Source organism: Toxorhynchites rutilus, chromosome 1 (genome assembly GCF_029784135.1).
Source record: "Toxorhynchites rutilus septentrionalis strain SRP chromosome 1, ASM2978413v1, whole genome shotgun sequence".
Taxonomy (NCBI): Eukaryota; Metazoa; Arthropoda; class Insecta; order Diptera; family Culicidae; genus Toxorhynchites; species Toxorhynchites rutilus.
The window spans coordinates 10,556,158-10,580,693 of NC_073744.1; positions in this window are offsets into that span (position 1 = coordinate 10,556,158).

Genomic DNA, 24,536 nt, shown 5'->3' on the forward strand with positions numbered 1-24,536 from the left:
AGCAACGGATGGCATCGGATGGCACAAATTGACGATCAAAAAGGGTATGTTATTTCGATTTTACTAGCCACTCGTTTTACCTCACAACACAACAAGCAATTTTGTTGCCTACATACGGGCGGTAGCTCACAATGTGAGTCGATGCGTATTATGAATTATTCTCCATCTGCCGATAATAGACATTTATCAGTTGGCAGATTCAGTGGAGGGGCGATCTTGGGATTGATTTGGAGATGATTTTGGATGGTTTTACTCTATTCTCCCCTCAGATTTGGTTTAAAAGGAGAAACGTTGGAAGAGATTTCATTAGATTGATGTTCAGGTTGTTGTCCAATAAATTCGTGCTTGCGTTTTTATAATGTAACACTTCGGCTGAAAAGTTCATAAGGTTGCCGTCTAGATGGCGCCTCTTGCAAAATTCTATTTGACTATCATAAAGCATCATCTTTCAATGGATACGTGTTAAAATTTGTCAGCAATCGGTCGATTGGTTCGTGAGTTACAGCATCGAGAGTGAAACAACTTTTGTTATTGTGAAAAAAATTGAATAATCACATATCAAAGAAAACGATGGCAAAATTGCATGAATTGGGCTTCGAACTGCTCCCGCATCCACCGTATTCTCCAGATCTGCCCCCTAGCGACTATTTTGTGTTCGCAGACCTGAAGAGAATGCTCGCTGGCAAGAAATTCAAGACGTGAGTGATGAAGTGAGTACCGAAACTGAGGCCTGTTTTGGAAAAAACCGAAAGAGTGCTATGAAAATGGTATCGAAAAGTTTCAAGATCGCTATAATAGCTGTATCGCCCTCGAAGGCAATTATGTTGAATAAAAAAATTGAATTTTGCAAAAAAAAAATATTACTGCGTTACCTTGTAATCTTTTCAGCCGAAGTGTTATTACGGCCATAACAATTAACTTAAAACGCGTTTTTCTCGAAACTAGTTTTTTCATACTGGCGTACACGATATCTCAAGTTCTACTGAACCGATTTATGTCGAATTTATATGAATGTAATCTGTATGCATCTCTTTATCACAGGAACCAATAAAAAATTAATGTTTCCTAATTTGACATTTTTTTTTATAAATCGGGAAACGTTTCTTCAAAATATTGAACTTGCAAAAAAATGAATTTTATTTTCGTAATTATTGATTGTAATCGTTTTTTATTGTTTTCATGGCTTTGGACTAGAGGGCGCTATATTTTTTTATATTTTTACTTCAAAGCTGAGGATTTTTTACGTAACATATTTCGATATCAGAGATGCTGTTTTTTCGTTTTTGAGATATGATTTTTCAAATTTAACCGGTGGTCTGAAAAGTCATGTTTCCCCTTTTATCCAAAAATTTATAACATTTGAACTACTGAACCGATTTGGACGATCGACATATTAAATTGAAGTTAATAAGCTAACCTTCTTTGAAAATAATGTCACACTTGCGAGAAGATTGGATTCTAGTCGCATAGGTCTACTCTAGCCACATAGGAGTACTGAAGGAAGACTTGAAACATGGAATTTGCAAAATAATAACTCGAAAACGAAAAAATAGCATCTCTGAAATCGATATATGTTATGTAAAACATCCTCAGCTTTCGAGAAAAAAATAAAAAAAATATATAGCGCTCTCTTGTTCAAAGCCATGAAAACAATAAAAAACAACTACAATCGTTAATTACGGAAATGAAATTAAAATGAATAAATAAAAAGCTAGCTCATTGGCTTTAATTTGATATGTTGAGCATCTGAATCGGTCGAGCAGTTCAAAAGTTATAAACTTTTGAAAAGAGTCATTTTTGGAAAAAAGGAGAAAAATTAAATTTTCGAACCACCCTAAAATGATGGGCACCCTAATGGAAAAATAAGCTTATCATTTCCTATTTCTGATCCAAAGATCGGTCAATTGAACGATGTATTCGAGCGTATCAAGATTCCGAACAATTTTGTGTGTGTGACATGTGAATTCGTGAATTTATCTCGTAATATGTACAAGTGAGAGGCTGTCCACATACCACGTGGACAACTTTAGGGGGAGTAGGGGTTACGGAAATGTCCACGCATGTCCTCGGTGAGGGGGGAGTTGGTATAGACAATATCGTGGACACGTTGAATGAATATTTTGCAAAAAAACTGTTCACATCTGTTTTCAACAAGATATGGAAATTTCCGCATTTTCAATAAATTCATTCGTATTTATCGACAAAAAGGATTGAGCTGTCTGATAGTGCTGAACATCTATATTTTTCATATAAAGGGTGTGTCACATCAAATTGCATCACGGAAAAAACGCTGTAGAAATTCGCCCAGTAGACCGATCCTTTTGAAAATTTTAGACAGTAAAATAAAAACTATTAAACAACTTTTTGCATTTTCTCTTTATTCATACTTCGAGCCCAAGCCCGTATGGTCGCACCTTCCTCTTTACCCCGTCCATAAGGTTCTGTACAATGTCAGGTTGTAGTTTTTTTTGAACAGAAATCCATTTTCTCTTGAAGTCCGCCTCCGATTTGACAACTTTTGGGTTCTTCCGGAGGGCCTGCTTCATAATCGCCCAATATTTCTCTATTGGGCGAAGCTCCGGCGCGTCGGGCGGGTTCATTTCCTTTGGCACGAAGGTGACCCCGTTGGCTTCGTACCACTCCAACACGTCCTTTGAATAGTGGCACGAAGCGAGATCCGGCCAGAAGATGGTCGGGCCCTCGTGCTGCTTCAATAGTGGTAGTAAGCGCTTCTGTAGGCACTCCTTAAGGTAAACCTGCCCGTTTACCGTGCCGGTCATCACGAAGGGGGCGCTCCGCTTTCCGTAAGAGCAGATCGCTTGCCACACCATGTACTTTTTGGCAAACTTGGATAGTTTCTGCTTGCGAATCTCCTCCGGAACGCCAAATTTGTCCTCTGCGGAGAAGAACAACAGGCCCGGCAGCTGACGAAAGTCCGCTTTGACGTAGGTTTCGTCGTCCATTACCTGGCAATGCGACTTCGTCAGCATTTCGGTGTACAGCTTCCGGGCTCGCGTCTTCCCCACCATGTTTTGTCTTTCGTCGCGGTTAGAAGCCTTCTGAACCTTGTATGTACGCAGGCCCTCCCGCTGCTTGGTCCGCTGGACGAATGAACTTGACAAATTCAGCTTATTGGCAACATCCCGGATCGAACTTCTCGGATCACGTCTAAACTGCTTAACTACGCGCTTGTGATCTTTTTCACTGACGGAGCATCCATTTTTGCCGTTCTTCACCTTCCGGTCGATGGTTAGGTTCTCGAAGTATCGTTTTAGTACTCTGCTGACCGTGGATTGGACGATTCCCAGCATCTTACCGATGTCCCGATGTGACAACTCCGGATTCTCGAAATGAGTGCACAGGATTAATTCACGACGCTCTTTTTCGTTCGACGACATTTTTCCAAATTTACGAAAAATTTACAGTGAAGCATGGCCAACGTGATCTGATTATAAGCGAAAGCTGAAGATATAATTCCTAAAAATTAAATTTCTACAGCGTTTTTTCCGTGATGCAATTTGATGTGACGAACCTTTAGTTGAACTTTTTTGCTGTAATGTGTATTCTGAGAATGTATTTTGGAGTGTCTCTTTGAGGCAAGCGGAATGAACCATAATCAGCTATCCTCAAAACTGGTCTCCACCCGGAGAAAGTCATCCTTGTATCTGGTGAGATTCGAACGGAATTCTGCATTATGCATTATAAATTCCAGCAAGTTAAAGTACGCAACTAAACGAACCAAAATCAGCGATTTATAATTAGTCAATATGATAGGTAAGCTGTTCCACCAGAATTATGCCAAATCCCATGTTTCTTTGACAGTCTGACAAAAAATCTTGGAGTTTGACTGGGATGTGATACTCGGTGGGGTACCTATTTGGGCCGTACTCACCAGATATTGCATTCTTTGAGTCATGGGATGGCATAAAAAGTATCCCGCACAGTTTTTTGACGAGAAAACAAAAGGTCTGTGCATTTGTGGAGAAAAAAACGGTGCACATACAGTACCTTTCAAGAAGTTAAAACCACTCAAGTTTTTGAATTTTTCAGCGATCAGGAAAAGCGCGGTTGAAACGAAGTGTTAACATTAACTATCTTCGTTAATTTCATATAGGAGTGATAATGTTAAATGGAGAGTAACATCTGGTTCTAAAGTTATGAAACACCGAATCTTTGTTTTTTTTTCTAAAGGATTATAAAACAATGAAGATTAGAAAGTTTGTTTTATAAACGAACATAGTCATTGTATACCATTTTATCATTTAGACCGATATCTTTCGCATCTCTAAAAGCTAAAAAAAAAGAGTGGTTCTATAGTTATGAAACGAAGTGTAGAATCGTATAAGTGTGTATCCTAAAAATTATGCTTCTGTTTTTCCCCTAAAAATTGGGAAAAATATTTCGAATAACCTTACATATCCCAAAACTTACGAAGTTGTACAGAAAGATCATTGGTAGATTTTTGTAGTGCAGATTGATGATTAGACGAGGATAGATTTTTTTTTAGAAAAGTTAAGTGAACAGCATCAACTATTGGGGACAGATTATTTTGAGCGTTTATAAGATTGGGTATTTGAATTTAATTGTTCTATTCAGGCGCGAAACATTAAAAAAACAAAACCGCCAGTGTTTCATAACTATAGAACCAGATGGAAAAATCAGGAGTAGAACGAAGTGTTTCGGAATTTGCAGCTGTTTTTGAGTCAAAATCACCGCGATGAATGGGTAGTTGGGCACCAGTTAACGAAATCCGGACGGTCTTCAGGGACTCGGGACTTCCCAGATCAAAACCCATTCGAGAACTTGTGATGAATAATCTTATGAAGGGTAGATGTAGCTAAAAAGCAGTATCATTATTTGAACGGACATTGAACTAAAAATGAGTTACAGATTAGAAACATGCAAAATCGATTTAAATTTTGGAAAGGAGTGATAGTTTTCCATCTGGTTCTTTATTTATGAATCACCGGAATGTTTTGTTTTTTTTTTGAATTTTTAGCGCCTGAACAAAACAATAAAGTTCAAATGGCCTGTCTTATAGATGTTATTATATCCTACACTGTATACTTCAAATCAGTCGGAAGCTTAAAGAACATTCCAGCTTCAAAACTGAAACAGCTCAACCAGGTTACGTTGATTTATGATAGAAAATGTCCGAGACTAGATTCACTAGTGATGATTCTAACTGAACAGTGATACAAATAACTTTACGGGCAATGTTAGGCAATAAACCAGACATTAATTACAAACCGCTATTACTAATGAAGCTAACATTTTCATCAAGTAAAAACAGAGAATAGAAAATAAAAACAAATTTAAAATAGAATTTATACGCAACACAATTTTTTTTCCCGAATTTCGTTTCCAAGAAGAGAAGAAATGTCCACGTGGACAGCAGAGGAAGAGGTATAGAAAATGTCCACGCTTGTCCACGGAGGGGGAGGGGGGTGTCTAAAATCACGCTCTTTCCGTCCACGTGGTATGTGGACAGCCCCTGATCAATACGGCAGGATAAGACTAACAAATTAGTATTAATTATTACAAAATGGGTGTTATTTCTGATTATTTCTCTGAGTATGGATACACTGATACAATTGTGTCTCCCCATCTCATTTTCGGAGAAAACGTTGGGAGGATCGAATGCGAACCCTTTACACAAATTAACCGTTTTACTTGAAACTGTTAAATTTCATGCTCCAAGCTCATCATCTTCTCACGTATGATAAGTTTGATTCCAGCACCGAAACGTGCGCTTCAACGTTGGCAGCCATTGTTCACACGCGGGGCAGCCACCAAACCAGCAGCGCTCGGAATCACGCACTTCCTTTCGCAACCAACCGTAACCCAATAGTCGCAGATTGTTCCTCAATTTTTGGACAACGAGTGCATGTTTTTGATACAACGATAAACCCTTATCTCCCGCTGCTGGGCTCACCGTGCACCCCTTGCTTCCGCAAAGCACGTATGGCACGACCAAGAAGAAAGCTGCGACACATAATATGCCCTCGTCCGGTTCTCGCATTCGGCGTTTCTTTCTTCGTTATGATTTATGGTCACCAAGCTGCCAAAGGGGAATGTGCTTCTCTGCTTCTGATGTGAGTAAGCATCATGCTGCTGCTGCTGCAACTGATGACGATGTTGCCGCTGCACTTGGTTAATGCCTACGTGCCATATAGGGACTCCCCGAGCGCAGTGATACTGCCACCACACGGATATGGAGTTGAAATCTCGTCCGAAAACAATAAACGGACCGCGCGCGCGCACTTTCCGCCACTTTTCGGTCCTTGTTTTGGTCCTTCGGTTCGCGCAGCACACCTGATGATGACGATGGCCGCGCAAGCAACGGGCACAGAGTGGTGGCAAATTCCAGCGAGACATATAAGGAAAGGACATCGTACCGAACCTCGAGAATATTTTTCCCATGCGGTGGGAAAATAGGTCATTCTACTGGGCTGCAGCGAATCGCGACAGGATCGTCAGGAAGGTACTGAGCTTGTCGTGGGTTGATCTAGTAACCCACGGAAAATTTAGCATCTCCAAAGCGCGATGCAATAATGTGACGCAACAAAGTAACCACAGTAAGGTGTGCTTCACTAAACCAATCAGTGTGACCATATTGAGGTGGGATTGATTTTGAGCGAGGTGAGCGTATTCGAATGAACCAATCAGCCCCGGAACAAAGGCATCAACGTTGTACGCCCCCTGATTGGCTAACGCCAACTAGCGGTCCACTACACTAATAGCGCAATGAAAACATTATAAATAGATGGCCATCTATTCAAGCGGTGGTTGGTGTGATGGGCGAATATCGCGAAAAGCCACAGAGTTGAACAGATTGGGTGCTGTCGAGGCCCACTCAACGGAGCGTGTTGTGGTATTCCACCGGTCTGATCGTATCTATAGCTCAACCGAAGGGGGGTAAAAGATTACCAAAAGTCGCAGCGGGAGAGGTTCCAATTGAGTAAGGCACAGCCAACGAGAAATCCTATTTCTGGCCAACCGTTCGAAAGGTGAAAACGAAGTATGAAAATTAAATGTAGCAAGCAAGAAACACGACAGCCAGTCACTTCACTCCCATCCAAGTGACTGTTTCTCTCCAGATATCGTGGCGAATATAATGGAAACCTAACCGTCGCAGATCCGAACTTATCTCCCACAACTGGTGCAAGGGTAGTTAGTCTCTACGACAATAATAGCAACAACAACGAAAATCGACTGAACCATTCAGTAAATAGTTTCTATTTCGCAGTCAGCTCGAGATACCGAAAATGGGCGCACATAAACTTTCATGTCGAGCATTTAGCACGGAAGTGGAAAACCCAAAAAGCCCATCAATAATTACGGAGTGCACAATTATTATTTATAGGCCCTGCGGATTCTTCATCCCGTGCTTCACTCGGATGCCGAGCGCAATCGCCACTTTCAATGAAATACCGTCCGGGGAAAAAAAAAAAACGATACACCCGCACCAACCCTCGTCCAAACGGCCATCGTCGAAACCGATTTCCAATAATATTTTCATCGCGATCGAAATCACGCCATCGATCACCGCGCGAAACCGTGCAACGGTTGCTTGGCTGCCACGGGTTGCTGTGTTTTTTTAAGCCCTGTTTATGTTGGCTCTTTGTTGGCACCCATCGGCGGAGTGCACCAGGCCACCACTACCACTGCTACCCATGTAATGACCTCGCCTGAAGCGCACCGATCTGGTCCGTACTACTCCTCGCCTCCTCTCTGTCGATCACAGGGAAAATCTTTGGGCTGGGATATTTTCCCAGCATCTATTGGTTTCGCAGGCAAGGCACGCCGTTGGCCAATCTGCTCTAACCCAACGGCAAGGTTTGGCAAGGTTTGTTGCAATTTGTGCTGCTGTTGCGCTGCAGTGACAACCGGAACGCCCTGCCCGATCCGGCCCTCCATTTTCTACGATGTGCTACGAGCGGGCAGCATCCCATTTTGTGTTTGCGTTTGGTTGCACTCGTTGCCGGATAGGAAATCGCTATCAAAAAACACCAGTTTGAAACTATTTGCACTATGTTGATCGACGCTAAGCGATTGGTTAAATTTCGTTAATTTAATTTTCGGTTGAAACACCATTAGAAAGAAGAATGTTAATATCTGTCGCAATCAGGGCTCTGCATAGTCATAACGGGTGAACACGAAATTATTGCGACACATTCAATAGGGCATAACCTTTTTACCATTGGGTAAAATTCAACCAAATTTTGCACACTTTCTCATTGATGTGTATTGTCTACATGCTGTCAAACTCGAAGTCGTGTTTTTCGATTCAACGAAAATGGTGGTGAACCAACGCGAGTCGAGAGAACAAATTCTTTCCAAACACCTGGAATTTCCTGACCAGTCGCACCGGCAGTTGGGAAAAATGTTGAACATTCACCATTCAACCGTCTCCAGAGTGTTGAAGCGGTTCCAGGAGCGGTTGACGTGGGACCACGGCAAAGAAGCTGGAAGAAAACCGGGACCGGAGAACAAGAAGACGGAGGGAAAGGTGAAGCGTATGATTAAACCAAATCCCAACGTCTCAAGCCGTGATTTGACTAAAAAGATCGGCATGTCGCAGAGCTACGTCCAGAATGCAAAGAAGAGAGCTGGACTACATACATACAAGGTACAGAACTTCCCAAACCGCGATGAGCGGCAACAATCGACGGCTAAAACTCGGGCACGGAAGGTTTACGAGAAGATGCTGACGAAATATGGCTGCTGTATGATGGACGACGAAACGTATATAAAAGCCGATTTTAAGCAAATTCCGGGGTTGGAGTTTTTCACCGGCAAGAGCAAGTTCGATGTGGACGACAAATTTAAGAAGAAGAACGTCTAAGTTCGCCTCCAAATATCTCGTTTGGCAGGCCATCTGCTCTTGCGGACTGAAGAGTGAGCCTTTCGTGACAAAGGGCACAGTAAATGGCGAGATCTACAAATCTGAGTGCCTCGAGATGCGCCTTTTGCCGTTCTTGCAGCAGCACGACGAAGCTCCGCTATTTTGGCCAGATTTGGCATCATGCCACTATTCTAAAAGTGTCCTGGAGTGGTATGAGGCCAATTCTGTCCATTTTGTTCCAAAGGACATGAACCCGCCAAACTGTCCGGAGCTGCGCCCGGTGGAGCAGTACTGGACAATAATGAAGCGGGAACTTCGGAAGAGCAAGAAGACAGTCAAAGACGAGAAGGACATGTTAAGAAAATGGAAAAAACTGAGAAACTGGTACCGGATGACACTGTAAAGTCTTTGATGGAGGGCATCAAGCGAAAATGCGTTCAATTTTACACTCAAGGCTCTATCGATTAACTTTTCTTTTGATTTTTGAAGCAAATATATGTATAAAACTACCCTAATATTTTGGTTTGATTCTAAACATTATAAGAAAATTGGCATGACATTTTCGGTGTCGCAATAATTTCGTGTTCGCCCTTTAGTCAACTGAGGATAGTCAGCTGATTAGCTGACTATCTGACTGACTATATCCGTATTCAGTTCGTAATAACTTTTGGCTTCTTAACGCAGTTTCTCCGCAAAAACGACTAAACAGTCAGTCGGGCGTTTAGTCGCTATCTCCCTCTACCGACTCGACTATATCATTTCATTCTTCCCAGTCAAATTGTCCTCATTGCATTTTGAAGTGACTTCCCCCAAAACGAATTCGTTCCTCTCTTTCTCTCGCCCATGTAAGTGTGCATGCATCGATGTTTGAGTTCAACGTGGTTTGACATACGCTACAGGTGAGCTAGATTCTTTTGTATCATACACGAAAAATACTCACACGTATAAAATAGCGTCAGTGTGTATACGCTGTTTTGCACGTTAATACTAACGCGAGGACCTTTCAAGCATACTTGATAAATGTCCAAGTTCGTTGGTTTAAGTTCACGATGGGTGGACAATAAACCGTCCATTGATGGAGTTATTGTATATTGAATTACAATCAAGATTAGTTGAATTTTAGAGTGTATTCGAACACATATCGAATGTATAGACACTTTAGATAATTTCATTTATATGTGTATTCAGCATTCAGCGGGATAAACATACTTTTGTCAAAGTAGTTGGTTGAAATAAACTTTCTTTCCGACTTCGACTCCCAAACAATTCACACGCGTTTTCATTATACTTCGCAGAATTTATTTAAGTATCATTTAGTGGTTTCCCTCGGTGATCCGGAACACATTAGGAGTTACTTCTTTTTTGCATCAGAAATCATGTTTTCTTTTTTTTTTTTATTAATTCGTTTATTTTTACAGGCTCAGTTACTTAAGTTTAAAGGAGCCGAATTCTTAAATATAATTTTTAAACTATACATATATATAAACAATTTTCTTACATCTATGGTTAGTAAGGTGGAAAACCGATTACTCGCGGTGTACTCGAGTTTAGAAGGGTGACATATTTTTAGGAGAAGGATGGGATATAAGGAAATTGTAACAATGTTGATGAACACTCAATTCTTAAATCTATTCGTATATATATAGTTTATTTACATTTCAACTTATTCTACTATTTATAGCAAGGGGACGAATTACCCGCAAAGGAAGGAAAGGAGGGTATAAGGATGTAGGGACAATCACACACGAAGATCTATAGCTTTAAGGAAAGAGAAAAAATCATGTTTTTGTTCCTCTTTATATGGACGCAAAAATAAGATAGAAATGTGTGTTGAAGTCAGTTGAATGAAGAGGCAGATTTGTATTCATTAGTCGAGTCAGTTAAAATAACCACTGACTGTTCACCAGTCATCCTCGCTAGTCAACACTAGCCAATTCATTTTCTAGTCAAGTCACTTTTTGTTGTGGGCGACTGCCGAAGCAGTTCTTGTCGAAGCGAAGCTACTGAGAGTAGAGTCGGTCTCCATTTTTCACCTTCGAAGATTTCGGGCCCTGATCGCAATTGAAGGCTTTGGACGCTCACAAACAATGTTCAGTACTGGCTAGGGATTCATCCTATCATAAGGCTCAATTCACGGTCTGCTTCGGGTTCGAAGGATCCACTGTTTCTTTTTTGACATCAGTTTGTTCTGAAACTGTTCTTCTTGCAGTGGCCAAAGAAAGATTCATTTTTTTCAACATCCGCGTCGAAAAGCCGATTTGAAAATCGACCACGGCGTGCTCAAAAGTTTTTTGTATACAGAAAATTGTTTTGACATAGGACTATCTGCCCATGTTTGCATAGGAGACGTAACCACCAACACCATTAGTGTTGGGAAAACGCAATTTCGTTGTTTTTTTGCCTACAAGCGAAACCATGCAAATTTCCAATGAAATAATTTATCCAGTTGAAGGATATTATCGGCAAAAAGAGGGCCTAGGAGATTTTGCGGATTAAAACATATTTTTTCCATTTGGAAAACGCTTGCGTCTTTTTATGCGGATAATCAATCGTTTCAATGAACATTTGTTCGCATAGCTAGACGTAATAACCAGGTTGCTCTGTATTTACATTTCCAATAATAGTCAAAACGTATCCGTCGGTAGTTTCAGTTCTTTTCGGATAAAATCAAAAAGGTTTGGAAGAAATCTAGTGAAATGTCTGGAAAAGGTGCTGTGGATTTGTTGAGAGTCTATAATAGTACTTTTTCCCTGAACACTCTGGAATATGATAAGAACAGCAGATTCGTGTTTTTTCAATTAATTCAATTTGTAAAGATTTTGGGATATCTCGTGATGTATTTGAATTAACGCGCAACACATTGCATTAAACACGTAACACTAACTAACGGACTTGTTTTCTTTCATTTGGTTTGAAATAAAGAGACGTTTGCTCTTCTTGATGGTTGACAACTTGATCCTTTTATTCACGTTCTTTTACAATCAGGAAAGCTCCTCAATCTAGTACTTCTAATACAACATGGTAAACTGGTGGGAAAAACCTGGAACGACGCAACGCTCAATGCTTGGGAACACCAGTGCTCTAATTGCGTTGCAAGACTTGTGCGAAATGGAAATGGTTCAGCTATAATCTGCAAGATAATATAATCTGCAACATCTATTAGCAACATCATTTACCGATAACATGTTGTGTCGCCTAAAGATGGTGAAGAAGAAGAAGAAGAAGAAGAAGAAGAAGAAAAAAAGAAGAAGAAGAAGATGAAGAAGAACAGACCTACCGGAAGAAGCAGCCGTTAACTGCCATAAAATAGCGATGCCCTGTGGTTAATTGCCACGCAAGTGGACAAACTTTCTTGAAACAAGTTGGCACTTTTGGCACTACTTCTAAGGAAGAGATACATAGGGTACAGCTTAAGATCCTAGTAGCGAAAATGCCATTGTTTACATAATCCCCTATTCTATAGCATTTTGTGGTGGTTTCTTCCGCAAAGGTCGCAGCCAAATCGACACGAACAGTAGGGTAACACGGGGTGAGTTGGACATACAGAGTGATTTGGACCACCCCATTATCTCAAAAAGTACGACTCAACTTGGATTTTTTATAATGTCATCTTCTTTTATTGTTGAACCGTATGTAACTAACGTAAAAAACTTTGGTAGAATTCGACAGGTGGAAGGAAATGGTAGCATGAACAAAGTGATTGTCAAAAAATGTGATTTTTCCGATCGTGGTTTTAGGGGTTTTCCCGCTGATTAAACAAACTTTTCGTGTATTGTGCAGTAAAGTTCTGTTCGCCTACAGAAGAGGAACAATTTGATGCAGCGAAACCGTAAGTTTGATGACAATAAATGAAATTAATTGCATTTTAATTTTTGCATGTTGTGTGGGGTAACATGGACACGTTTCTGTGGGGTGAATTGATCCTACAGATTTGAGGTTTTTCGTTGGTCTAATTGATTCCAGATGCCGCTGAATTACAAAATGAGGATGGGCAGACAACGTTGGAAGAAGGAGGAGCTTGAAAGAGCAACGCAGGCTATCAAGTACGGATTTTTTTGACCAAGCATCGAAAGTGTTTGAAAATGCTCGTGAAAAAATCCATGCAGAATTCGAGATGGTCTCAATCCAATTTTTTTTGGTCTGGAATCTGGCCAATGCAAGGCATCAAATTTTAATGTCCAAAATCATCTCTTTTATTTTATTATATATTAGGCTGTCAAAAAAGTCCTGCGGTATTTCCGCGAGGTGTCGTTGTAAGCGCGTAGTTCTAGTTGTATTCATTGTATCGAGTCATTCTATAGCTTGTTGGAAAGGCGCTATAATATAGTCCTTGACAGTGTTTTGATTGGTTAAGTCGTTCGTGAGTTAAAGTGTCTCAATTATGGAGCAAAATAAAGAGAAAATCCGACATATTTTACAGTACTACTATGACAAACGCAAAAATGCATCAAGCTGCCAATAAAATTTGTGCAGTTTATGGACCCGATACAGTTTCCATTTCCACCGCACAACGATGGTTTCAACGTTTTCGTGCTGGTGTAGAGGTTGTCGAAGATGCGCCACGCTCCGGAATGCCTGTCGTCGAAAATTGCGACAAAATCGCTGAATTAGCCGAGAAAGACCGGTATAGTAGCAGCCGTAGCATCGGCCAAGAGCTGGGGATAAGTCATCAAACCGTTATTAACCATTTGAAGAAGCTTGGATTCGATGCATGGGTGCCACACACGTTGACGCAAAAAAACATCTTTGACCGTATCGACGCATGTGAATCGCTGCTGAATCGCAACAAAATCGACCTGTTTCTGAAGCGGATGGTGACTGGCGATGAAAAGTGGGTCACTTACGACAACGTGAAGCGCAAACGGTCGTGGTCGAAGCCCGCTGAAGCGGCTCAGACGGTGGCCAAGCCCTCATTAACGGCCAGGAAGGTTCTGCTGTGTGTTTGGTGGGATTGTCAAGGAATAATCTATTATGAGCTGCTTCCTTATGGCCAAACGCTCAATTCGGACCTGTACTGCCAACAACTGGACCGCTTGAAGGTAGCACTCATGAAGAAGAGGCCATCTTTGATAAACAGAGGCCGCATTGTCTTCCATCAGGACAACGCCAGGCCACACACTTCTTTGGTGACGCGCCAGAAGCTCCGGGAGCTCGGATGGGAGGTTTTTTTGCATCCGCCGTATAGTCCGGACCTTGCACCAAGTGACTACCTGTTTTTGTCCATGGCGAACGAGCTAGGTAGTCAGAAGTTAGCCACAAAAGAGGCCTGTGAAAATTGGCTTTCCGAGTTTTTTTTTTCCAATAAGGACACGAGCTTCTATAACAGGGGTATTATGAAGTTGGCATCTCGTTGGTTTGGAAATATTAGGCGATTTGCTTAGGTGGTCCAAATTCCTCCCTTTTCCCCTACCAGTTGCGAGCGACCCGCAATCAGAAGTGACTCAGCCGACGAATTGTTCTATCATGTTTGCCCCCACTGCCATTGAAGATCTTCAATCACGGAAAGCCACGGAACCATCCATCGGTAACGTCCCATTTAATGGGATGAATCGTGGAATGCAGACTATACGCGAACGGAGAGAGAAAATCTAATTATTTCACCTGCCTGCCCTGGTTGTCCGAATCCGAAGAGGATTCGATAATTCGGGTAATTTGTAGGTTGGGTCCGAGCAGCAGAAACAAACCAAACTGTCATCGGTTGTAATTTGACAGCGCATCCAAAGTAACAAATCACCGATTGGAATTGTGTTTTATCGGAACGGGAAGTAAATTAAATGATAATGAAAGCATAAATTCCATACGCCGGCCGCGCCGGCAGTCATAAATACATACGGCCACAAGCGAAGACCGCACACAGAATCGGAGTAGGCGGGAGTTTTGACAGAGTCAGAGTGCGAGAGCAGAATAATAATAATAAAAAAAAACAGCAGAAATTGGTTTCGTGCGAACCGCAGTTTACGATTGGAAATTAGTCAAGGATCGAAGTGAGTTGAAATTGATTTTTCTCCTCCAAAGGAGTTTTTTCGCACTAAAAGAAAAAAAAAACCTCACCGCTTCACAACCATAGCGGCACGGTTCTTTATCTAGATTAAAACGTAACGAGCGCCGCGGAGTAACGAAAGATGAAACGAACAAATATGCAATTACTTTCATAAACAGATTTTGCCCTTTTGAACGCCCGTTTTGTTCCAGGTTGCTCGTTGATATGGAAACCGCCTACTATTGCTGCCGCTAGCTGCTAGAGATTAGTGACAGTCACAGTCACCGGGGTTGAAGAGGTTAGCTGGTTGCAATTTTCCTAACATCTCTTGCCGCGGCGGAAGCGTTCTGAATGCTGATGAGTGGAATTCTCTTAAACCAGCCAGTGTCAAAGTGTCTGACTGGCGGAAGACGATCGGTACACGGTGTTTCGAGCCCCAAGTCAAGGTTGGATTCCATGCCGTGAAATCATCCCAATTAATCGTAATAAGCGTTTCGAATTTTAATTTTCTTCCTATCTGTTCTCATCTACAGAACGGAGAAGAAAAGGGTTTCTATGGATAATAGAAGGAACACAGAAGAATGAATTGGGAAAATAACCCTATACATCACCGCCACATTCGAGGTGAGTGAGGAAAAATGAGCGACGATAAGCCACAAAAGAAACTAATTTTCCCATGCCAGAGGACTTCGGGGCGATTCGAACGGTAATGATGATGCTACCAAAAAACGACGATCTTTGAATCGCACCGAATCTTGCTCTGCTACATCAAAGAGAGCCACCGAGAAGAAAGAAGACTCAATTATGCTCTCCTGAAAAAAAAAGAAACACGCCCCGGGAGCTGTAAGACACAAGGATCGTTTGCTTCCATAATGATCACTTGAGGGCAACCACTCATTGTGAGGGGTGACTCATCTATTTTCATCCCTTCCTATCGCCAGTGTCAGTGTCAGGTGGGAGCGGTAATGCCTCATGTCATCTAATAAGCCAGAAGCCAGAAATTGTGTAAATTACAAATCTCTCATTACTCTCCAATCTGCAAACGGAAAAAGTATAATCTCTTCAATGGCGCTACCATAAAGAGGCCAACCGGTAGAAATATGAATAAATATCCCTTATAATTACTACCCATAATTTCCAACCTCATTACATCGGCTTCATGGAATCGAGAAGGCGGTTTACTGCCGGTAGCAACGGCAGAGCAAAGCGACATGCTAAATAGCACCGCTTTCGGCAGGCCAGCAAAGTTCCAACCCGACCAACCCAGAGAGGACAAGAAAGCAAGAAGTCGTGATCCAATCAGCCATTCCGCACAGAATCCTTTCCCGGCTCGTCGTCCTCGTCTCAGCGCATCTTCGGGAGCACTATTAGAAGTGGTTAAACTAGTTATAAATATGAAATTTAAATCAAATGAATTGAAATAATAAATTTGTGGTAAGTGTGCTTACCACCTCTTCCCCTATTTTCGTTTCCCGGGAGAATTGCGGGATGAAAACGGTCACCCGCGCCGGGACAGCGCAGACATCATCACGAGCGCGGAAAGTTGAAAGAGACCGATCAAAACGTTTGCTGAGTTTGCAGAGAACACGGATGAGAACTCGAACCGGGGGGGATATGCATCCGTTTTCGTCTATTTGCCTGCCGGTTGAAGTTATTCCTATCACGCATCTGTTGCATATCGCCCTCTGTCGCTCCAAAACACCGGTCGTGAAATGACTGACTGCGTTTCTGGGAAAGAAAACGGTAACGAACTTATCCCTTCCGACTTTTGACGTAGGACTACGTCTTTGATTTCTGTATGGAGGGGTCACTCTACGGAAAATGCAACGAAAAATTAAGGGATTTCAAACGCACATTACGCAAAATCGTTATGTTACTAGCTGACCCGCAGAACTGTTCATTGAATCGCAGAACTGTTCATTGATTGATCTTATAATCGACCCTTTAAAATTACCTTTTACTACAAAATTCCTAGTACTTCTACCATCATTAGTTCTGCGACCGTCATTATAATAAGTTATTACAGTTTTTTTACACTGTAATTGTAGAGCATATGGGAATTGAATTTTCCGAATTTTTTCCATTTTCCTTCAGAGTTTTCCGAATATTTTAAATTGTCATGTTTGGTTGGAATAGGTTTGGTTGAAATATGTGTAAATTTTTTATTGGACCCTTTTTCCATTCCAGAGGAGGGAGGGGTGTCATACCATCATAGAAACATTTCACGTACCCAAAAACACTCACACTCCACATTTGGCTCCATTTGCTTGATTAGTTCTCGGGTTATGCAACCCCTCCCCCTACTTTAGAGAGGGGGAGAAGTTTCAAGCCACCATAAAAACATTTCCTGCCTTCTGAAACCTCCACATGCAAAATTTGGTTCGGTTTGCTTGATTGATTCTCGAGTTAAACTGAACGGAGAAAAAATATGTATAACTAAAATAGTTACAAGCTGATGAATTGAGGAGGTTCAAAAAAAAAGTTGTGTCATGGCGTACACGATTTCAGCCCTTCTGGTTATCTGAAACAAAAAGTTATAGGAGGTTGTCTCCAGGACACGACCGCATTGTTGACGTAGAACTACGCTGTTATATTATTCAAGTCGCTTGTTTATAACTTCGAATATTATTTTATAATACAGCGAAATTTTATAAATAACTGTTCAGTAGAATGGTTTGGTCTCTCTGAATTGGTTTTTTTGTTGTAGAATCAGTTGACGATAATTGATTGATGATTCATTATTGTTCTCGCAGAACAATACACTATACAAAGCCATGCATCGGTGGCTTGAAGCGACTAGGAATATGAACACTTCTCATCATTTCGCGCTATTCTCAAAAGAAACGCTCCCGTTTATATTATTGACCTCGAAAAAAGTTGCATTACTTTCTCATGCTCGAGATAAGCGCAGTTGTCATCCTTAGTGGAGAATGTTTTGCTACTGGCAAGCGAAACCAAATCACACACAAAATTCCAGAACGACAGTTCCTTTTTTGGTGACTTAATGAACGAAATAAACTCATTTTGTTAATCTCAATAACCTCAAAAAAGAGAAGCATTGCTCCATTATGATTAAGATTAGCGCAAATGCAATCATATTTGAAGGCAGTTTTGCGACTGGCACGCGAACCCAAATAACTCAGAACACTCCAGCACGACATTCACGACGGTCTGGCTTGATTTTCCTCGAATAATCATTTGGCGCACAACCTTAATGCCTGCTTCGCCATAGCGTCATAGTTCAATGCATTGATGCAATGTCTAAGGCACTAATGAAGCCTTTACGACGACGGAAAATAAGCAATTTTAACTACCTGGAGTAATGGAAAAGACAGAATATTTGCCTCAGCAGAGATTCATTTCATACCCTAGCGCAAATATTTCTCTCCCGTTATCTCTCCTCCTTGTTTATTTTCATCGTTACGGCTGCATAATTTGCACTACTAAACAATCATCCATCATAGCATCAATAAATTACACGTTATTGCATCGCGACAGGGCCAATGCACACGGGGCAGGTACAAATGGGGTTTCAGCGTAGCGAAGATGTACTATTTTTACGTACGCACGTACGCACACAAATGTCCATATATCGACGGCTTGAAGCAATTAAATATACACACCCTTATCTCCGTTTTGCGCTCTTTTTAACAGAAGCCCTTTCTGTTAGTATTACCGGTTTTACATTACAAAATTCGTGAACAATTATTTCCTTGGTGAGCCGATGATAGCCTAGTTTGATGATTCCAAAGACAATTGTGTAGTTCCGAACCTTAATGAAATGGCGTCAGTATGATGTAATTATTGCATACCAAAGACATCAGCGAGTAAACGATTTTGTCGCGTCCACAGCTCTGTCCGCAATGAAGACATGTGATGATGCCAAACAAGAAAGAACACGCGATGTTCATTACTTCGTATCTAGAACGATACTGAAAGTTTACCTCAGCGAGATCCAATATTTAGGCTGTAGGCAAATATTCTCCTTCGTTCTTCTTCTTTTTTTACTCTTTTACTCGTTATTGACGGCATGGGTAGGGAAGCTCACAAATGAACAGAACAAATGCATGGGAAAATGGAAATGCTTCTAGTTTTCATTAATTTCAACCGTTTACACAACAGTGGATTGTAATAAACAGCATGAAAAACTAATCTTAGGGAATCTCCGATTCGTTTGGTACGTAAATCGTCAAAATCCGTTCGCGGCAAAAATAGTTATTAACGTTAACTTTATTTCATAAAAACGTGACCTGTTTTCTGATTTGGCACCCTTAATGAAAGACGTAGCTCTACGTCAAAAAAATCGAATAGATTCTAAATCAGTAAAGATGTCGCTATCGCATCAACCTCGTACAAGTCAAAAACATATTTTTTGACAAAATGGCGGACGTTTGGTAAACGAAATGCGGTTTAAATCGTTTTTTTCTTACGTATCCCGATTTTTTCAAAAATAGTAAGATTTAAAAAATATCATTTTTTAGAGGTTCACGCGATAGAGAGATGCATACAGATTGTATGTATATACATTGGATATAAATTGGTTCAGTAGAACTTGAGATATCGTGTACGCCAGTTTGAAAAAAATGGTTTCGAGAAAAACGCGTTTGAAGTTAATTGTTATGGCCGTACCAGGTTAGATACCGCATCACTAAAATAGCTCTAACTCGATAAATAAAGGAATTTTCGATCAGTCCTCTCTAGGGCATATTCTAATACCCTATAGTATAATAACTAAAATGACACCGCTCAAATGACTGGTTTTAAGATTCATGGTAAGAAAAAAACAAAAGAATTCATACTGTGAAAAGCTTCTAGGGTTAGTACTTGATCGTGTAGCCTTTGTTACGCATCACTTCACGCACCCGGTTCGGCATGGATTCCAAAAGCTTCTGGCACCTGGTGCACGGGATGGCGTACCAACAAGCTTAGATCCTATCTCACAGTTGCTGCTTATTCTTCGACTTCTACTTGTAGACTGACTTCTACACGATCTCCCATAGGTTCTCTATAGGGTTCAGATCCGATGACTGTGCTGCCCACTCCATGACGTCGACCTTGTTATTCTGGAACCACTTTTCGACGGTTTTGACGGTGTGCTTCGGATCGCTATCCTGCATGAACTGCCATTTCAGGGGCATCTCCCCCTCGGCGCGAGGCAGCATAACATCCCTTAGGATTTGGGCGTAGAGGTACTGATCCATGATTTTATCCACCAAGTACAGGGGGTCAATCCCGTACCAGAAGAAGCATTCCCACACCATAATGTTCCCTTCTCCATGCTTGAATGTCTTCGTGACTATTGGGCGATGGACCCAAGTTTTTCCGTCCGAGCCGATGGAATTTACCTTTGTCTCATCCATCCACAGTATATTTCACCACTGCTTTTTCTTCTCCGGACCGATTCAATCAAAGTGGCCATTCGCGAACTTCAGCCGCGCCCGCAGGGGGCTTTTACCGCCAGGATCCTGCCCCACCAGCCGCCGCTGAACTGTTCGGGAACTCACGGACAAGTTTAGTTCGTCCCGGATCTTTTTTGAGGTGTTGAAGGGATTTCTCTTTTAGATTGTTTGCGGTCGTGGAGGGCATTAAACACGAAGGTTTTGGATCGTCTCAGGTACTCTGCGGTTTCGCGCTAGTCGCTGCCTGCTTTGGACATTTTGCGGATGACCATTCGCTGTGTTTCCGTGCAATTATACACGGCACACATTTTTCGCGTTCTGTAGTTAGAATTCGAGAATTAAAACCTTACTTATTCTTGTTTACTTGATAAATACTTACCAGGATCCGAAAAACACAAAATACCACTGAGAAACATTCAATTTTCTTCAAAAATCGGTCGAAACAACGCTCGAAACGAGGAACTACTGCTAAATTTTGTCGCCCCGGTTTTCAACTTTTGATTGCTATTAGTGTAAACTGACCAGACGTCCCGCGTTACGCGGGACAGTCCCGCTTTTCAACAAAATGTCCCGCGTTAGATTGCGTCCCGCGAAACGTCCCGCATTTGGCAAAAGAAACGAAAATGTCCCGCGATATCAATATATTCCAATATCACAATTTGATCATGTTGATTTTCTTAAATGGATGACCTCAAAAAAAAAAACTTTTATTTGGCAGAGTGTTCAAGAGCGCTTCTAATGCATCGAAAGATTAATACGTTGAGATGGTTTCATCACACCGACAGTGGGCTTTTTTGTTTAGAGAGTGTCGACTGGCAGCGACAGCAACAAAATTAGAAAATGATTTTTATAAAAGTCCCCTATTCATCCGCAGGGACCAACGTGAGTCAGACGAAAAGTTCATCTTTGGTCCCCTAACTAGCGGTCAGGGCTTAACCTTTTAAATAAGCCGAAAGAACTAGTGTATACTCGACAGGAAGAGGTCTTACAGAAGTTGGCCGGAACCTCAACCATGGCCGATAAAAAGATGTAAGCCGACGTGTTCTTTTACCTTTTCGTGGCTTTGGTGGTCGACTGTCTCTCCATTTTAGCCATTCGCCCAAATGTTTTCTATCGGTCGCAGCTGGGGAATGTTGGGAAGGTTGGCCGTCTTCGCGACAATGTTTATCTCCAGATGATCCATCCTCTAGTGATCTTTTGGCATAATGGGCTGATCCCAGGTTCGGCATAAAGACCACATCACCTTCGCCACTTCCGGCAAGCACATCATATGACTCGAAAGAAGAGCGGTTTGACCATTCCCTTCACGTCTGTCATAGAAGAACCTTCTTCGAGAACTTGGTGTGGATGATATATTCGGCGTCATCGTTACCTGGAGGACGTAAAGTACCCGGTCTCCTGCCGTTCGTTGAATTCTAAAGGGTGTGTCACATCAAATTGCATCACGGAGAAAACGCTGTAGAAATTTAATTTTTAGGAATTATATCTTCAGCTTTCGCTTATAATCAGATAAGACTGTATAGATCACGTTGGCCATGCTTCACTGTCAATTTTTCGTAAATTTGGAAAAATGTCGTCGAACGAAAAAGAGCGTCGTGAATTAATCCTGCGCACTCATTTCGAGAATCCGGAGTTGTCACATCGGGACATTGGTAAGATGCTGGGAATCGTCCAATCCACGGTCAGCAGAGTACTAAAACGATACTTCGAGAACCTAACCATCGACCGGAAGGTGAAGAACGGCAAAAATGGATGCTCCGTCAGTGAAAAAGATCACAAGCGCGTAGTTAAGCAGTTTAGACGTGATCCGAGAAGTTCGGTCCGGGATGTCGCCAATAAGCTGAATTTGTCAAGTTCATTCGTCCAGCGGACCAAGCAGCGGGAGGGCCTGCGTACATACAAGGTTCAGAAGGCTCCTAACCGCGACGAAAGGCAAAACATGGTGGGGAAGACGCGAGCCCGGAAGCTGTACACCGAAATGCTGACGAAGCCGCATTGCCTGGTAATGGACGACGAAACCTACGTCAAAGCGGACTTTCGTCAGCTGCCGGGCCTGTTGTTCTTCTCCGCAGAGGACAAATTCAGCGTTCCGGAGGATATTCGCAAGCAGAAACTATCCAAGTTTGCCAAAAAGTACATGGTGTGGCACGCGATCTGCTCTTGCGGAAAGCGGAGCGCCCCTTCGTGATGACCGGTACGGTAAACGGGCAGGTTTACCTTAAGGAGTGCCTACAGAAGCGCTTACTACCACTATTGAAGCAGCACGAGGGCCCGACCATCTTCTGGCCGGATCTCGCTTCGTGCCACTATTCAAAGGACGTGTTGGAGTGGTACGAAGCCAACGGGGTCACCTTCGTGCCAAAGGAAATGAACCCGCCCGACGCGCCGGAGCTTCGCCCAATAGAGAAATATTGGGCGATTATGAAGCAGGCCCTCCGGAAGAACCCAAAAGTTGTCAAATCGAAGGCGGACTTCATGAGAAAATGGATTTGTGTTCAAAAAAAACTACAACCTGACGTTGTACAGAATCTTATGGACGGGGTAAAGAGGAAGGTGCGAGCATACGGGCTTGGGCTCGAAGTATGAATGAAAAGAAAATGCCAAAAGTTGTTTAATAGTTTTTATTTTACTGTCTAAAATTTTTTTTTGGTCTACTGGGCGAATTTCTACAGCGTTTTTTCCGTGATGCAATTTGATGTGACACACCCTTTAGCATCAAGTACGTCTCATCTTTCATTATGAACAAGGAGAGAAGTTTTTCACCAGCACCTCATGCTACTCCTTCTGGGTGATTGCATGCTGCTCATATACGGCCGGTCTCGTTTGGCGCTTCCGCATTAAAATGTCCATTTTGGACAGATTCTCCTTCACCGTTTGGCCGGTTGCTTCGATCTACCGGCTTAAGGAGCGGCAGGGAGATGATGTTGTAAATACCAGATCGGCTACATGTGGTGGACACAAAGTGCCTCAGGATGTCCAACTTTTTCGCTGTAGGGTGGAGCTTGCAGTATGAATAAAATCATTAAGTTGCTTGACAGTGCTGCTGCTGCGAATCAACAGCCTTGAATCATTTATGTTGTAGGCTTAATAAACGTAAGATTCAAGGAAAATTTGTTCCATAAAATTATATTTCATCACCGTCCGAAATTAGTTCATTTTTTGAATGCATACGTTAAGACTAAAATCGATGAAAATTGAATTAGAATTTTCGAGCATTCCATTCGGTAATTTGAAGAAAATTGTAGAACTTGAATCTTGCTTGCCAGGCGTAAATGCTCTGATTGAGCGTGTGGTTTTCAGGCGTAAACAAAATCTAAACCACCAAAAAATCACAACTGGGTGCCGATACTTAGAAATAAATGATACCGATCAGATTAGACTCGCTAAACTATGGTTTATGTTCACATAACGTATATACATAACGTTTTGTTTTTTGTATCCCGCGTTAGACCTCTGACCATCTGGTCACTTTATATTAGTGCATCTTGCTAAAACGGATTGCGTTGCGTTGCGGGTTTCAAAGTTGTCAGACTAGTATAAGTGCTCGCCGCTAGGTTTCGCATACACTATATTCGAAGTGGCATTCAAAATTAATTTGATTTTTTTTTGCATTATAGTGTGCTTAATGTTTTGTCCGACAATATACGGTGTTGGAATGTGAATATGCGACCATTTATATAAGTTCTTCAAAGATTGTTAATTTTTAAACCGTGTAAAAGCTAAATCGTGTACTACAGGTACCGTGCAGACTAGGGGATAAGTGTAGAAAGTATTATTAATTGATGGTTCCGGATTTTTTGCTACCACTACAACTTTTACAACCCGTTTGAAGTTCTGTTCAGTTCATATAACAAACTGTTTTTCTAGGGCCACTTATTCAAATTTACGGATTTCTGAATAGTTACAAAAACTTATTTCAGAATCAATCGTCTTCAAAGTCCTACGTCAAGTTTCCGTCCGCGCCTCTAGGCACACAGACCTTTCTACTTTTTCACATAGAGATGACACGGAGAGCCGACTGAACAACAAACATTCTGAACGCCACAGATCCTTGCGCGGATGTTGTGTGCAATATTCACATAATTAAGCCCCTCGGTGCAATTTAGGACTGATTGAGGCGCGTTCCTGCCTGCTTCCTTGCGCAGTGTGATTGTCAGTTAAATGTGGCCGATTTGAGCTGTCGTCGGAGATAAATCCATCCCCCAAACTGAGCTGCGAGCGAACACCGCTTCGGTAGCGAGACAGAAAAAGAATTACAACGTGCCTAATGAAGGTTAAATTCCGCCGATTCTGTTCCGATGTTCCGAGT